Source organism: Stegostoma tigrinum, chromosome 18, assembly GCF_030684315.1.
Source record: "Stegostoma tigrinum isolate sSteTig4 chromosome 18, sSteTig4.hap1, whole genome shotgun sequence".
In the NCBI taxonomy this organism is placed as follows: Eukaryota; Metazoa; Chordata; class Chondrichthyes; order Orectolobiformes; family Stegostomatidae; genus Stegostoma; species Stegostoma tigrinum.
This window is the reverse complement of record NC_081371.1, coordinates 55,085,027-55,101,685: the sequence shown is the minus strand read 5'-3', so window position 1 is coordinate 55,101,685 and position 16,659 is coordinate 55,085,027. Positions and strand designations below refer to the sequence as shown.

Sequence of the window (16,659 nt, the reverse complement as noted above, 5' to 3'; positions counted from 1 at the left end):
GTATAATAAACATCTTTTGGATTCTTCAATACCACATTGTCCGCGGTTATTTTTAATGTTGTAAGGAATAACATAATTATTGCCACTTTATGGAAAATACCCTGCTGGAGGCAAAAGAATGAAATCATGGTTAGTAACTGAGGCCACCTCCAAAAAGGACTCCAAGGTGTCAGTTTTAGAAATTTTAAAAGCTAATTGAAGACCAAATGGACAACAAGCAGCATCGGTTTCTGTGAGTACTGAAGCTCGACAGTTCTGCATCTAGGACATCAGCCAACAAGACTGAGCTAATCTGTGGTCTATTAGAATAAAGTTCTTTCAAGATACCAGATATCAGCACCTTACTTTAAAGTTAAAATGCTGAAATTACCAATGCACCCAAAACTAAAGACTCACCAGACTACTCCACATTTCTCCTTCTTTGTAAAAAGACACCAGAGAACCTTTGAAATTATTGTGAAATAAAAAGAAGCTGTTAACTGGTGACAAAAGCAGATCTCTAAAGCATTCTTAGAAGAAAATGCAGTTTAAAATCTGATTAAGTATTTCTACATTAAGAAGGCTTACCTTCTTAGTTCAGTGGTCAGTTGGTGCCACCATTTACTTTCTCCAAATCAGCATGAAAGTGGAGGGCAGCCCACATGATGACATCACTTTCTATTTAGGATGAACACAATCAATAGATGGAGACCTCCTGCTACAAATTCTTACATTCTGCAATTCTTAAAGCAACAGTTTTGAATGTACTAAAGTCATTAAAGGAATAAGAAAACAAGGGGAAAAGGAAGAAAAATAATTGGAGGGTTGTTTTACAGCCAGCAATCCCAAGTTAGTGAAAACTGCTGCTGCAACATGGCATGAGCATGTACATTCTTAAGAGAAACCTCCTGAGGGAGTAATTGAGTTAGTTATAGCCTCTACAACAATTAGAGGCTTGAGCAAAGATCCTTTAGGGTAAGGCAAAAGGCCACATAATTGATACATTACTCATGGATGGATGTAAATATGAAGCTGTAATAGCAGATCAACAAGGAATCACAAGTTTTGGGTATAACTATTACTCTTGGTACAATCAGCGAAGCACAGCAAACCAATAAGATTTGTAACAGATGCTGTTTGTCACATCGACCCAAAAGGTGTGTTGCTTTTCTTGATCTGTAAAGTATGTGGCACCAAGGGACATTGGATGTGTATGTTGCAGGAAATGTGGTTCCCAAGGACAAACTAGACCCAAAGTCAAAACACAGGTGACCAACTAGACTGTATAACACCACAACCAAAGTGTCCAGGTGGTACACAAATAAAACGCATCCATGAAGTGCAGAGTCGAACTAAGTGAAAGTCAAATTTCATACTGTTAACACACTGACAGGTAGTTTATAGCTTTTCCATTTAAAATAAAACACTAATTTAGATCAGGTGTATTTCCCTGAAAACTTCTGTCTGCTGATTTCAAGCTTGTGAATACCACAAATGCTTACTCTTGGGTCTGGAGGATGTACTTGAGCAGCTCAAAGGGAAAGAACCTGTTGAGAACAAAAACAGAAGCTGCTGGAAAAGCTTAGCAGGATTAAATTTCATCTGCCATTGCTCTGCCCAATTTACCAGCTGATCAATATCACACTGTAGCCTGGACTGTCCTCCTCACTATTAGCAACACCACCAATTTTCATGTCATCTGCAAACTTATTAATTATACCTCTGAATTCAAATCCAAGTCATTAATGTACATAACAAACAGGAAGGGCCCCAGAACCACTTCCTCTGGTACATCACTGGGCACAGGCGTCCAACCCTTCCACTCTTACCCTGTACCTCCTGTAGGAAAGTCAATTTTAGATCTAATTTACTAACTTGCTTTGGACTCTCAAACAAAGTCATACCTGATGCAAAAGATTGACTGTTTTTCTCTCCGCAAATGCTGCCTTACCTGCTGATATTCTCTGAGATGATGGGAACTGCAGATGCTGGAGAATCCGAAATAACAAAGTGTGGAGCTGGATGAACACAGCAGGTCAAGCAGCATCTCAGGAGCACAAAAGCTGACATTTCGGGCCTAGACCCTTCATCAGAAAAGGGGGATGGGGAGACAGTTCTGAAATAAATAGGGAGAGAGGGGGAGGCAGATTGAAGATGGAAAAAGGAGAAGATAGTTGGAGTGGAGAGTATAGGTGGGGAGGTAGGGAGGGGATAGGTCAGCCCGGGGAGGATGGACAGATCAAGGAGGTGGGATGAGGTTAGTAGGTAGGAAATAGAGGTGCAGCTTGAGGTGGGAGGAGGGATAGGTGAGAGGAAGAAAAGGATAGGGTTGCAGAGATGAGCTGGGCTGGTTTGGGGATGCAGTGGGGGGAGGGAAGATTTTGAAGCTTGTGAAAACCACATTGATTATTTCAGATAATAAAGTGTGAAGCTGGATGAACACAGCAGGCCAAGCAGCATCTCTGATGAAGGGTCTAGGCCTGAAACGTCAGCTTTTGTGCTCCTGAGATGCTGCTTGGCCTGCTGTGCTCATCCAGCTTCACACTTTATTGTCTTGGATTCTCCAGCATCTGCAGTTCCCATTATCATTGATTATTTCAGAACCTTCTCCCCATCCCCCTTTTCTGATGAAGGGTCTAGGCCCGAAACGTCAGCTTTTGTGCTCCTGAGATGCTGCTGGGCCTGCTGTGCTCATCCAGCTTCACACTTTATTGTCTTGGATTCTCCAGCATCTGCAATTCCCATTATCATTGATTATTTCAGAACCCTCTACCCATCCCCCTCTTTGATGAAGGGTCTAGGCCCGAAACGTCAGCTTTTGTGCTCCTGAGATGCTGCTTGGCCTGCTGTGTTCATCCAGCTCCACACATTGTTATCTGCTGATATTTTCTAACTTTTTCTGTGTTTATGTCACATTTCTAGCATCCAAAGTGTTTTGTTTTTATTAAGTAAAGTATTTTCTCCTGGTGGGAGAAAATATACTTTGAGAAGTATTTTCTGAGGGTTACTAATCATGCTGAAATTTTGGTGAAGATCTGAAAACAATGGCCTTACTTCATTTTGTTTTAATTCTCCTGATTTGCAAACATTGGTGTTCACTATCGATATAAGTTACCCCAATTACCTTTGAAGCTGTATCATTTAATATTATTCCTTAATTATTTGGTGAAGATTCTTTTCCAAAGTTGTGAGCTTTTATTTAGTCTTTATAAATATTTTAAACCCATATTTCTTTCATCTGTCCCTTAATTTTTCAATCTTAAAGTTAACCTTTGTCCTGTAATTAACAACTTATTTTCACACCTAAGTGTGATGTTACTATTTCTCTTTCTAGTCCTTTTAGCGATTAAACCTTTTTTTAACCTTTTTGTTGCCAGTTTTGAGTACTGGTTTGATTATCAGATTAATAGTATATTTTTGTGATCTCCCTACTAGTAAGCCCGAAACTCAAAAGTTGAGCTTTCCAGCTTTTGCCGTTAATCGCGCTGATGTTTCTAAGGGTTAACTCCCAGGATAAGTCTTTATCTTTAACTGTTTTTCATATCTATGTATATCACATTTTATTGGTTACACCAATTTCTCAATCAAACCTCAATGTCTAACTAGATATCACACAGCACAATATATCGATGTTATCAGGTAATCAGGATATCTTGCAATTGTTAATATCATACGTCCTGAAAAAGCAGGCTGATACACAAGAAAAGCTAAATTCAACACAGAAGCTAGTTCCAACCTATAACACTGTACATCCCAAAATACATGCCTCAGCTCGGGATACCTCATTACCCAGTCAGATATTACTCACCAGAGCACAAATGCAAGACAAAATTCTCACATAGATTTCTTAGTTAGAGTTTTATTTGAACCAACCTCACAATAAAGCATAGCCATCTTCTGGATTATTCTTCTTTGTATGAATTTGAATATTTTGAATGATCTAGTTTGGATATATCATGGTACATCTCCAGGGAAGATGGGTCTTTAATTTTCTGGTTCACATGACCGCCTTTGTATGTTTGAAAATAAACCATCTAATCAACATGATCAGAAATATTATGGTAAACTTCTGGAGTAGGTAGGACATGAACCTGGGCTTCCTGGTTTAGAGGTGGGGGCACTGCCACTGCACCACAAAACCCTTTTAAAATATTCCTGACAGGGAATGTTTTCATCTTCTAAGCAAAATATTTAGCGATGTTAGTACACAGCTCTGGGGCAGTCGGAACTTCAGCTCAGGCCTCCTTGCCCAGAGTAAGAGATCTGCCACTGCATGAGAAGAGTCCTTGAAATATTCCTTATATATTGAATATATTAAGGAATTTGCAACACTTTGCCATGTTACCTTTTAAGCCTCTGTATTTAACATCCTATCGTAGAATTTGATACTAACACGAACGACTGTGTCACAGGGTTTAAAGGATCACAATTCTGTGCAGTTGCGGATCTACAGCCCAGTGCCCATATACAAGCTCATCATAGTTCCTCTAAATCTTCTGCTTGGTGTATATCAAGTTGCTCCAGTGACAGGTCTACCAGTATGGACAATAGATCTTGGTGTAGTCCCAATTCATGGAAATCAAGCTGCACTGGCAGTGATGGAACAGCCTGCATATCTATGGCTAATTCAGTGTGATTGGCAATTAAGTGGTGGGGCAGTACTGCATTTTAAGCATGAAGCTGTTCCATGTCCTAACTGTCTAAGAAAATCCCGTGCACACATTCAGGGAAAATGTTAAGTTGAACTGAGTGAAATGAAGAGAAAGATCTGCTACCACAAAGTCTGGTATAACTCCATTACATGAGGCTCAGAGAATGCTGTCATCATAAGAGTGCACTTAGATCTAAGACATTTCAACTTTTCATTTAAAAGCTGTTGCTGGAAAAAAATCCTATTTTCTTCCAAAGAAGATTAATTTAAAGATAGGAAAACATGCCTATTGGTCTCTTTCCATTTAGCAGAAAAGTTCTGAGAGCTCCCCACATCTAAGATGTCAGCTGGATGGCACAGTTTCTGAGGTTACTATTTGGGGGCTCTTATCAGGCCAAGATGTGTTCCAGCAGTGCATGGATAGAATGACTGAGAATATGCCTGGCCTTGTTTGATTAGCTAACAATATCGCAGCCGTGCCAAAGGCAAAAGCTGAGCTTGGCCATAGGTTAGACAAACTGATGCCTGCGACATATTGGCCATAATTAATGTTGAACAGCATGCAGTCAGTAAAAGTCAGGTAAACAAGTTTGGGTACATTTGCTTTGTCCACAGAGACCATTCTAACCTGCATAATCTTAAATAAACACAGACTTTACAAGATAAAGACAACTTACGACTTTGCCTTGGATTTTGGAAACTCTTCTCACCATATATTCCCAACTTTGCAGTCAAGGGATCTTCACCTGAAAGATTTACTCAAGGGCGGCATCTTTCTGTGTGTTAAGATGACCACCAAAATGTTTTTGATTCTCTCAAACAGGTCTTGTCAACAAAATTGTTGCCTCATTCAACACTTAAGCCCGATGAAAGTCATAATTGTGGAAGCGGATGCATTGCAAAAAGGCTTGGGCGTGTTTCTTTTCAAGACAAACAGTTTATATTACTTTTGGTTCAAACACCCTGACATCTGCAGAAGCTAGTTATTCCAATACAGAGTGGGAGATACTAGCTCTGTTATTCAGGATGATGTGCTTTCATGTGTACATAATTCGCAAGAAACTGATCATTGAAGCAGATCATAGGCCACTAGAAATGCTCTGCTACAAATCACTAATGAGTGCACCATCATCTTCTTGTCAAGGTGTGAAGTTATAAATTTAAAGGGAGATATAAGACACAAATGAGCAAGTTTACATCTGACAGGCTGAGCAGATTGCCCAAAGCAGATAACCTAAAGTTTAAAATATTCCCCTTGATCTACATGTTTCTGTTATTTACTGAAAGAGATAAAGATGTTCTCAATGTTAATATGTTACGCTTTGACCAGAGCACATGTAACCATTTACAATCGTACTGAAGATGAGCGACTATGAGGATTGCTTAAAATCATTGTCCTGCGATGGACTTGATGTGGAGGTGCTGGTGTTGGACTGGGGTGGACAAGATCAGAAATCACACGACACCAGTTTATGGGCCAATATGTTTATTTTAAAATACAAGCTTTCACAGTTTTAAAGATAACAAGGTGTAGAGCTGGATGAACGCAGCGGGCCAAGCAGCATCAGAGGAGCAGGAAGGCTGACGTTTCGGGCTTAGACTCTTCTTCAGAAATCATTTCATTTTAGCTTCATTTTAGCACAGGTACTAAGGTAGCTGAAGAATGTAACGTTTGTATATAAAGGCCAGTGAAAATAAACATCTGTTGGATTCTGCAGAGCCATGTTATCCAAGATATTACCAGGGATATCATAAGCATTGCTGCTATCGGATAAAATACCCTACTAGAGGGACTGACGATTTTAGATTGTACCGTTGTGACATAGATGGCAGCAGTATGGGCTAACTAACAGGCAGGTACTGGTGGGGCATTTGAAAAGCGGAAAGGATGGCAGCATCCTGAAAGCGAAGAAGACAACTGATTAATATTCCACTGCATCACTCTATTTGCTTGGGGTTGCACTTCAGCAATCCTCATAATCATTTGGAAGAAACATTTCTGGCCTCTTATGCCACCCTGCCAGTATCTTTAAACATTGATATCCAGTGTTATGCTGACAGTAGTTTGAGTTTACACAGCAGGAATAATGAGACTGTATGAATTCGGCTTGCACTCCATCTACATTTCGCACTGCCATGGGACAGCAAGCAACATAACCAAACACTTCTCCCGTCCCAGATTAGGCTCTCTGCCACTCCCTTCCATCGGGCAGAAGATCTAAAAGTTTAAATGCACATACAAACAGATGCAAGAACAGTTCCTTCCCTGCTGTTTTCAGACTTTAGAGGTTTGCCCACCGAGCCGATGTGTTTGGTCGCAAAAGTTTCGTCACCCTGATGGGTAACATCGTCAGGGTGCCTCCAGTGAAACCAGATGTTACCTAGCAGGGTGACGAAACCCACCATCTCGGTGAACAAGTCCGCAACCTCACCCACAACCCGAGCTACAAATCTTCTCAAAAGCTTTAAATCAGGCTTTTAAATAGACCTCTCAAATGTTAATTCTGATCTCTCTGTCCCTGTGCACCTTTTCTGCAGCGTTACACTGTATTCTGTTACCCTGATGCACCTTGATCTGCTCGTGGAGCATGCCAAACAATACTTTTCTCTGTATCTCGGCACATGTGACAACAACAAATCAATCCATCAATCAATCAATCAGTTCTGCTGGTGGCTTCCCGTTCTGCTACAAAAGAACCAGAGACATTGGTTATCAGTTTCCATCCACTGCCGTGGTTAGTAATGTGAACTACCATATATGGCCCTGAAAGGGTTAACAATGAGAAATGCCATGAGCACTGCCCACCGTGATGATATCATAGGAGCTTGTGGGAGAATTGCTGAGGAAGGAGTGAGACCTAATATTTGCTCCTCCTTAAAGTCTCGGCAGCAATGTCTATCTCACCAACCTACCCTGTAACTGATTGCTACTGTAAGCTATATCTTGTTAACTCTTAAGAGAATCTGCTAGCTCGGCCAGGAAGTAGTTTTCCTTGCCCACACTAGACCAAACAGTCCTATCCTTAAAGAAGATGATGACATGAATCTTTAACATGAGCAATAGCTTACACAGTGTGGAGAGCCAGCACTGCCTGTAGAACCTCATGTGACTGACAGGCCAATGCTTGATCTTCGAGTGGATGGGGTCGACTCAATGTACACCTCAGGATAATGGGATCAGAGGTGTAGGATTTATTTTCTTTGTTTTTTTTTCCACAAGGTGAGACAGAAATGATGGAATTTCTCCAGAACCTCAATGTCACACCCTTGCACAAACCAGGTCTCATTTTAGTACAGAATGTGGTGACAACATCTGCTCCATAGGCTCTGACTTTTATTGACTTGTGGAGATCTTGGTTGTCAACGACACATTGTAATTGTGAAAAGGCTGGGCCAGTGCAGCTGGCACAGGCAGAAAGAATAATGGAGAAACTCAGCAGGTCTGGCAGAATCTGTGGAGAGAGAAACAGAGTTGGCATTTTGAGCCCAGTGTGACTCTTTTTCAGAACTAGTGTGGCTGAGTTGCTTTTGGATCTCTTCATCAATGAGGGGTCTTTTGAAAGAGATGGCAGCTGAGCTACAGAAGTGTTCAAACATATTCCAGAGTCTCTTGTTCAATGTGCTTGGGAGCTGGAGCATTTTCCTTGGGTGTGTTGATATGATCTACTTGCTTTGGCAACATTCAAGGATCATCTGAGTTCCTTATATGAAAAACTACAGAGATGAAGAAGACAATAGTTTGCAAATCTTGATTATATATGCATATATACATACATATATGTACATAAACACACAGGGATATGATTTCTTACAAAGTACATGACAGAGCTCTATAACAAAATGCAATACGCCTGAGCTGTCAGTAATAAACTGCTCATGCACAGAAAAGACACAGCACTTTTATTTTTTGACCTTGGAATAGCTTTATGCACATCTCTGTGTTGAATTGGAGGTCACATTTATTGGTATTTGTTATCTCAAGCTCCATACAATCTAATCTGTTTGACATTTCTTAATCCACCTTTTGAAGTTAATTTTGATTGTCATTGTTACAGCATCTTACTATGCATTTTGTGTAAGCCAATAAAGGAACGTTTAGTGAGTTTTCATTGATGGGCGTAAATGTACCCTTGCTATCTTGCCTCTTCAGTTTTATTCTCAAATGTTAATCTTGTTGTTGCTTTCAAGATAGGATTCTTGAAGTTTTACAAATCTGACCGTGATATTTAAATTGAACACCCTTTGGGAACTGATAGAGCGATCTGAACAGATTTGTGGGAAGTGACTGCCTTTTTCAATTTTCAGTGCCATCAACATTCTTTGCTTATCTTTGCAGTGTCTGTAAAGATAAGACCATTCCTATGTAATAAACTGCAATCTAATCTGTGATCACATTATACTGTGCTCACACAGTTTATTGTTTTAAAGGAGTTATCTTTCTACTGCTTCCTTCAGTCACACCTCCTTGAAAATCTCCCTCAGAAGTAAAATCTGTGTCTCAATCTTTGATCTCTTACCCCATTCCTACATCTGCAAGTGTCTGCTATCTGTCTCACTTTGTGAATTGCATTAAGACATTATAGTGAGTCACTCTATGCCTTTGAGAAAGTAGGATTGCAGCAGAGTCGTTGGAATCAATAGGTTTTCCATGAAAAAGCCAGATTCAAACTCCCTTTTTGCAACATATAAACAGAGGAGATAATCTGATATGTTCTACATTATATTCAGGTAATTGGTAATGCACTGCAGTAGCCTCTGGTCACCATTGTCTGAACATGGCAAATCTGTTTCAAAGCCAAACATAAATGATCTCACCCTACTAAATGGGGCAAACAATTGCAATTAATTTTGCTTACCTTGAATATTAATGTCCTTGAAAAATAATGCAAGTTTGGCTCCTAAGGTAACTTACTTACGAACTGAGCCTTGTAATGTAGACAGCATGTTGGCATTCATTTTGAAGCGCGGCATAATGGCTCAATGGTTTCCTCCCACAGTTCAAAGATGTCCAGGCTAGGTGGATTGGCCATGCCAAATTGCCTGTAGTGTTCAGGGAGGTGTAGATTAGGGAAATGGGTCTGGGTGGGATGTTCTGAGAGTCAGTATGGACTTGTTGGGCTAAAGGGCCTGTCTCCGAACCTAAGAGATTGTATGAATTTCAAAGAGATTTGAGGACAGAAGTAAAGATTTCTTGCTATACATCCTTAGACCTTGGTGAGACCTCACCTCGGGTATTGTGAGCAGTTATGGCCTCCTTATCAAAGATGGGTATACATGCCTATAGAGGGAATGTAGTAGAGATTCACCAGACTAAACTCTGTGATGACAGGATTGTGTTACAAGGATAGATTGACAAAATAGCATCTCTATATTTTCGAAAAATAAGAGGTGATCTTTGTTGAAATGCATGAAAATTTTACAGGGTATGGAGGTGGATATATATAGGATGTTTTTCCTGGCTTGGTGACTCTAGAACCAACGAACATAGTCTCATAACAAGGGTTAGGGCATTTAAGACTGAGATGATGAGCAATTTCTTCACTCAGGGGATAGTGAATCTTCTGAATTCTCTACCCCATTGGACTAAGGAAACTCATCATTGAGCATTTCAAGACAGAAATCCCTAGTTCTGGGAGGCTAATGACATTAATAAACGTGGAGTGCGTTCAGAAAAGTGGCATCAAGATGATTATTAGCCAATGATTTAAAATAATGAGGTGGACTCCATCGTCTGAACAGACTTTCTCCTGTTCCAATGATCTTATGTTCTTTTACAATAAGGTGTGCCCTAGGCATCTGACACAAAGAAAATGTCAGAATCACTTAATTAGTCAACCTTAGCAGAGGTGATGTTGGAACACCTACACTGGTCTTCAGAATTCTTTGGTTTGGCAGGGGGTTGTCGAGAGGAACAGAATATTAAGGAGTAGAAGTTATACCAGAGCTATACCAGGTCTGATTTTAATCGGACATGGAAACGTAGAAAATAGGTTTGGATGTAGGCCATTCAATATGTTGTAGCACCATTTCATGTGATCATGGCTGATCATACAATCCCATTCCCCCTTTCTCTCCATACCCCTTAATCCCATTAGCCACAAGGGCCATGTCCAGCTCCCTCTTGAATATATCTAATGAACTAGCCCCAACAACTTCCTGTGGCAGAGAGTTCCACAGGTTCACAGCAGTCTCTCCAGATACTCTGAGCAGTTCTGGTGAGCACGCCTAATAATTGACAGAACTCTTCGAGGGGATGAGGTACAATTTAACAGCATGATAATTGGCATCCAGAGGTGTATTTATATTAAAAGACAAAATTTAATCAGGTTATATTCCCTGCAATGTAAAAGTTTATAAATAATTAGATTTAAATTTTCATGATGTCAAAGAGAACAGAACTGAATAGAACATGCAGAAAAAAGGTAAGGATGTGACCTAAGTTTTCTCCATGAAGATGTAGAGGGATACATCTACTGATTATGAGAAGAAGCTTGTCATTCCTTAAAGAGCTGTATTGCTTTAAGAGTTAGGTATTTTAATGGGGCAAGGAACAGGAAATCACATGACAAATTGCTCTGGGCAATATTGATAGAAGCATTCTAGACTCATATTTATCTGTAACCAAAAGTTTTAACATGATCTGTTAAGTAAACTGGCAACAAATTTTCAGGTAAAATCCATGCTACATGATCATTGTTAATTATCAATAAGCAAAGAAAACACAGTTTGGTGCTCAGTGGTGATTTTTCTTAAGAAACAAGGCAGTGATACCAGTTTGAACACTCCAGAAGAAGGCTTCAAAAGGGTCTAGGCCCGAAAAGTCAGCTTTTGTGCTCCTGAGATGCTGCTTGGCCTGCTGTGTTCATCCAGCTCCACACTTAGTTATCTCGGATCCTCTAGCATCTGCAGTTCCCATTATCTTTGAAGTCATTTCGAGTTAGATTTACATTTGTACACCAGAAAAAAAATGCATAATAACAATTAAATACATGATTTCTGAGTGTGTTCGACTGCATTTCTGAATTTCCGCACAACGTGATCATGTAGTAGCAATCCTCCAGATACCTATAGCAGTTGCAAAAGACAAGGTACATCAGAAACAGTGCTATCAAATTTCCACACATGAATTAGAAGGGCACAGACATTCTTTCTGAAGTGAGGTTCTCTAAACAAAGGATAGAGCCCTTTTATTTTTCAGATTTAATCATCTCAGAACTGGATAAAGAAGCAGTGAAATAAAAACAGCCATCCAAAAGGGCCGAAGGGCCTGCTCTGTGCTGTATTGTTCTATGTTCTAAAACAAGTGAAAGTCAACACTTCAACTCTGTCTCACTAGAATCAGAATGATCCAGCTAAGCTGTGAAAAATGCTGGAAAGCCAATTTCATCCAAAAGTAAGGTTTGAAATTCACCGTTGAGAGCTGGTACCTTACACAGCAACAGTCACAAGAATTAATTAATCAGTTTGACAGTAGGTGCATTGACAAGGGAAATGAATGATTTTTCTGAGGCTGAGTTGCCTGAGCAGATAATGGAGCTAGTTATAACTTCAACATCTATCAAAGCTTTCTAAAAATACCTCTTGGAGAAAATGAAACATCACTACATTGATATGTTGCTTAACAACGGTAGAAAATGTGAAGGCATTTTAACCAGACAATAGCATCTGCAAGCATTAGGTGCAGTAACAAGCACCGGCACAGTAGTTAGGACGTTGAAAGCAAGCAAGTTTTGTGGAAGATATCGTCTGTTATAACCATCACTATACTATCCTACATTACAAGGTCTTTGAAAGTGGTATGTGGTTCCAAAGTTATGGACAGAGGGACAACAGAATACAGTCAGACAAGTGGAATGAACAACATGATGGCAATAAGAATGAGTGTCACCACCATTCTTCGTCTTGTCAAGAACAAGCTTCTCAGTGGTGTGGGCATTTTTTACAGGATGAATGGAATATATCTGGATCGTAGGTCAATGGTGTAACATACATCAGCAAAATTAATGTTGCTTTTAATGGGACATCCATCTCTTGCATCAATGTGCTGACAGTGCAATTCTGCATGTTTGCTATAAGTATTGTGGATGTGAGTAGATCAGTAAGGGCAGGATTAGCAATGTGCACAAATTTCAATATTGTGACCAACTATGGGATCACCAAGGTACCAACTGCAGCTAAAAAGATCAAAAATACTCACACTGAGTTATTCTCAGACTTTTAATAATTATATCAAAACAGATTGGACACTATAAGAGATTCAAAGGTGGGGCCATATTGTACATCAGAGATAGAATTCCATCAATTAACCATCAGAGAAAGTGCAGAGTGAACATTCAAGGGAATCTTAAAAATGAGCTGGTAATATAGAATGTAATGTATCATACATTATGTGTATCAATAAATAATCTGGTGCAGTTCTATTACATGTGTGCGAAAGAAAGTTGGCAAAGCCAGGATGTGTTTAGACCGAAGACACCAAAATCATTCTCTCATGAAATGCTAACTTAAAATTCCAATGTTAGAGGTTTTGGCTCCCAAATTTGCAGGAACTAAATTCTTCTTGAAGTTGGATGCCAAAGATAAATATTGGGCAGTTCAAGAATTAGGATCCCTAAGAAATCACTATTTTCAGAATACCATCTGATTTCAGATGCTACCCTTAAATCTGTCTGCCTGTCAGGATCTGGTGCATTGGAATATGGACAGAAAATAGTCCTGAATGGGTAAATATTGCTGATGATAGTCTGGTAATGGACAAAAGCAAAGAACAGAACAATCAAAGTCTGCAGCCATTGATGGTGATAGATCATTATGAACGACTCATCTTCAATAATAGAAAGTATCATGTGAATGTGGTTAAATCAAGTCTTTTGTTTGCTCAAGTTATAGAATCCCAAACCTAGACAAACCTAAAGACGGGCAACACTTGCCTGTTTCTCAAGAAAACGAAGACCTGCAGAGATGTCTCAGAGGTGTCTCAGGCACCACCAAACTTTTCTGACATTATATTAACCTTTAGAGAACTCTTACAGAAAGACGTTCCAAAAGTATGGCAGGAGAATCATCAATAAATGTTTGAATCATTCGCACAAGGGTTGTCAGCAGCAACTTGTATCCTACAGTTCTAACTCAAAGAAGAGGGCAACCCTGGAAATTGAAGTGCCTTATAAAGAGCCAGAAATATGTATCATGCAAGGTTACAAACCAATTGCATTTGGATTCAAAAGTTTGTTGCAATTGTAGTACAACTATTCCAACACAGAGAGTAAAACACATGCTGCAATATTCAGTAACACAGGTTTCTATACTCTTCTACCGGTGTGGAAATCACCTTGGAAACCAATCACAAGCCATTGAAAATAATTTGGTGCAAATCACTGACAAGTACCTCACTTAGTTTACACAAGTTCTGGTAAATGGACAGGGAGTATTGCCATCCAGAGAGTTATCCAAAGGGCGCAGTGAACCTACGAACTCATCGCACTAAATGGAGAAAAAATTAAGGGTGAACAGAAGCCAACTCTAGGAACTGTACAAACTCTAATTGTATGCAAAATACCTACATGATAATGCAAGCAAATTACCTGGGATAATGAAGGTGTGAATGCCATCAAGTCAACGACCAGCATGCTAACACACACACAAACTCCGACACATTCACAAGCCGAGAACACTCAGTATACATCTCCAGAAAGTATACCATCGTAAGAGTTGATAGGATTGTCAAACCACCTTTACAGATTTTAGACTCATATTCATTAATTCATGTTTCTGAATTTTTTTTTAGGTAAATAGTTTGGAAAATGCCCTAATATATATGAGAGTTTGCTGTTAATGCGTGTAGTGATATCCTGGGAAAGGAAAGGGATGTTAAGAGCTGCATTGTTTGAAGATCAAGATATGTTGATACATTAAAGATCCGGATGAAACTTCAAGTGGAGCTGTGCTGTGCAATCCAGGCAGGAGCAAAGTGGGATCAGGACACAATACAGTTATCCATAGCTGTTATTTGTAGCTTGAGCTGTGAAATAAACCCGTATGAGATTTTCACGTGAATTACTTCAAAACTACTCAACCTGTGTTACTTGCATAGGAAAGAGAAGCTGGAGTAGTCCACTCTGCCCTTCGAACCTACCCCACCATTCAGTGTGATCATGGCTGATCATCCAGCTCATTCCCCTGCTTCTGCTTTTTGCTCGTAACCTTGGATGCCTTTAGACCTCAGAACTATATTTAACTCCTTCTCGAAAACAATCAATGTTTTGGTCTCAACAACTTTTTGTGGCAAACAATTCCACAGGCTCCCCACTCTCTGGGTGAAGGAATTTCTCTTTACCTAAATCCTAAATGGCCCACCTCGTATCCTTGGACTATAATCCCTCAGTCTGTAGTTTCCAGACATCAGGAACAACCTTCCCGTATCTATCCCGCCGAGGCCTGTTAGTGTTTTATAGGCTCCGGTTCCTGATTTCCATTCATTGAGCCCAGGTAGAGCAATGTGCCATATCGCTGTAATTTTTGCTTTTCTTCAGTACCTATGAGTGAAGTATTAATTGAGAGGGCATTTATCTCCTTTATTCGTCCATTCACAGAATGAGAGATTTCCTCTGGCCACTAATCCCTAATTGCCCCAGAGGGCAGCTAAGACCCATGCATTGCCATGTGTCTGGAGTCTCATGTAGCCCAGACCAGGTAAGGACAGTTGTTTTCTTTCCTGAAGGATATTAATGAAACCAGATAGGCTTCTCCCCCAACAATTGGAAATGGTGTCATGCTCATCATTTGACTGTTAATTCCAGATTATTATTGGATTCACATTCCACCAGGTCCCCCAGAGCATTAAATGGGTCTGTGGTATTAAGCCGAATAACAATACCACTAGGCCATTTCCTCCCCTTAGAGTTTAGGGTCGGGGTGCTAAGATGACCCAGTGGTAAAAGGAGATCAATTGAACAGAGCAGTTTGTTTGTGTCGCTAAATTCACTGACCATTTTAAGTTTGGAGCACAACAATGGATCTAGCCACACAGTGTACATTTGTTCAGTCCGTGCAATGGCATGCTTGACTAGCAAGATGATTCCTTGCTCCTGTACAATTAGCAGAGCACAAACTGCTGCCAAACCTTGAATATTTCCAAGGAAGGTCACCTCTAGCAGGGCTTGATGATAACATTTGGCATTGTGTAATTTTGTTAATGAGCATGAGTGGAGAACAGACAGCTGGTGACTGTGGAATATTCATAAGTTGTCTGTGTGTAAGTGTGTATGTGTGGGGTAATGAGATCAGACAGAGCTGTATTGATTGGAAGCTTTGGAAATGAATGTGCAATTACATTAAAACAATGTGCTTTCTTTTCTCAACTTGGTTTCCTCCCTGGATGACCTTGTGACTAAGTTACTGTTCTGCCCTGTTGGATATAAAGTCACAGTTTTTATTTAAACTCCAACACTTCTTGGGCCATTATATTGCTTTATTTATCTTTTGTGGAGAAAAAAAAATCACATGTCCGAAGATTTCTTCACAAGCTTTACTCTTCCAGTTTACCTGCAGTTCAAAGGAGAGATTGAATTGTTTGTGCAAAGTACTGATTAAAGCAGGGCTGCCTTAAATTGCCTGGCCCTGCAATTTTGCCTCCTGGTTGGATTTTCCCTGTTCTGCTCCTAAAGTTGTGGGCGTTCATTGGTTTTCAGCAGAGATTTCCTGAAAGGACTAAGTTGTTTGAGAAAGCAATTATTTCAGTGATTTAAACCATGGCATATGCAGTGAGATAATCCCTTGACTGACGTTGTATGTCTCCTCCTACTCTGTGTGTGTTTATATTGAACTATGCCAAGCTGAAAATACCAGTCCGCTTTCATGTTATTATGGTACTTCTTGCATTCAACAGACTCAAATCAGGTGTTCAATTACTAGCGCTTCAGAAACGAGCCACTCTGCAAAGGTTATCTGGAGGATACCTCTTGAACCTTTAGAAGTGCACACAGGTTTGTCTTCTAGACAACATCAATTGGATTCTCTTTAATATTTTA

At 39.9% G+C, this 16,659-nt stretch overlaps 1 protein-coding gene across 5 annotated transcripts in view; it reads left to right on the top strand.

Moving 5' to 3' along the window:
- LOC125460853 (monocarboxylate transporter 2-like) overlaps window positions 1-16,659 on the top strand; it is a 318,309-nt gene that overhangs the window by 31,330 nt on the left and 270,320 nt on the right. For 2 of the 5 annotated variants that reach the window (XM_048548971.2, XM_059652551.1), the window contains exon 2: window positions 16,518-16,614. The exons of 1 other annotated variant lie outside the window; for it this stretch is intronic. The gene's annotated coding sequence lies outside the window, so the exon portion shown is untranslated. Of the gene's footprint in view, window positions 1-16,270; window positions 16,615-16,659 lie in introns of those variants that run through there. 2 more of the 5 variants (XM_048548973.2, XM_059652552.1) reach the window with 1 other exon arrangement.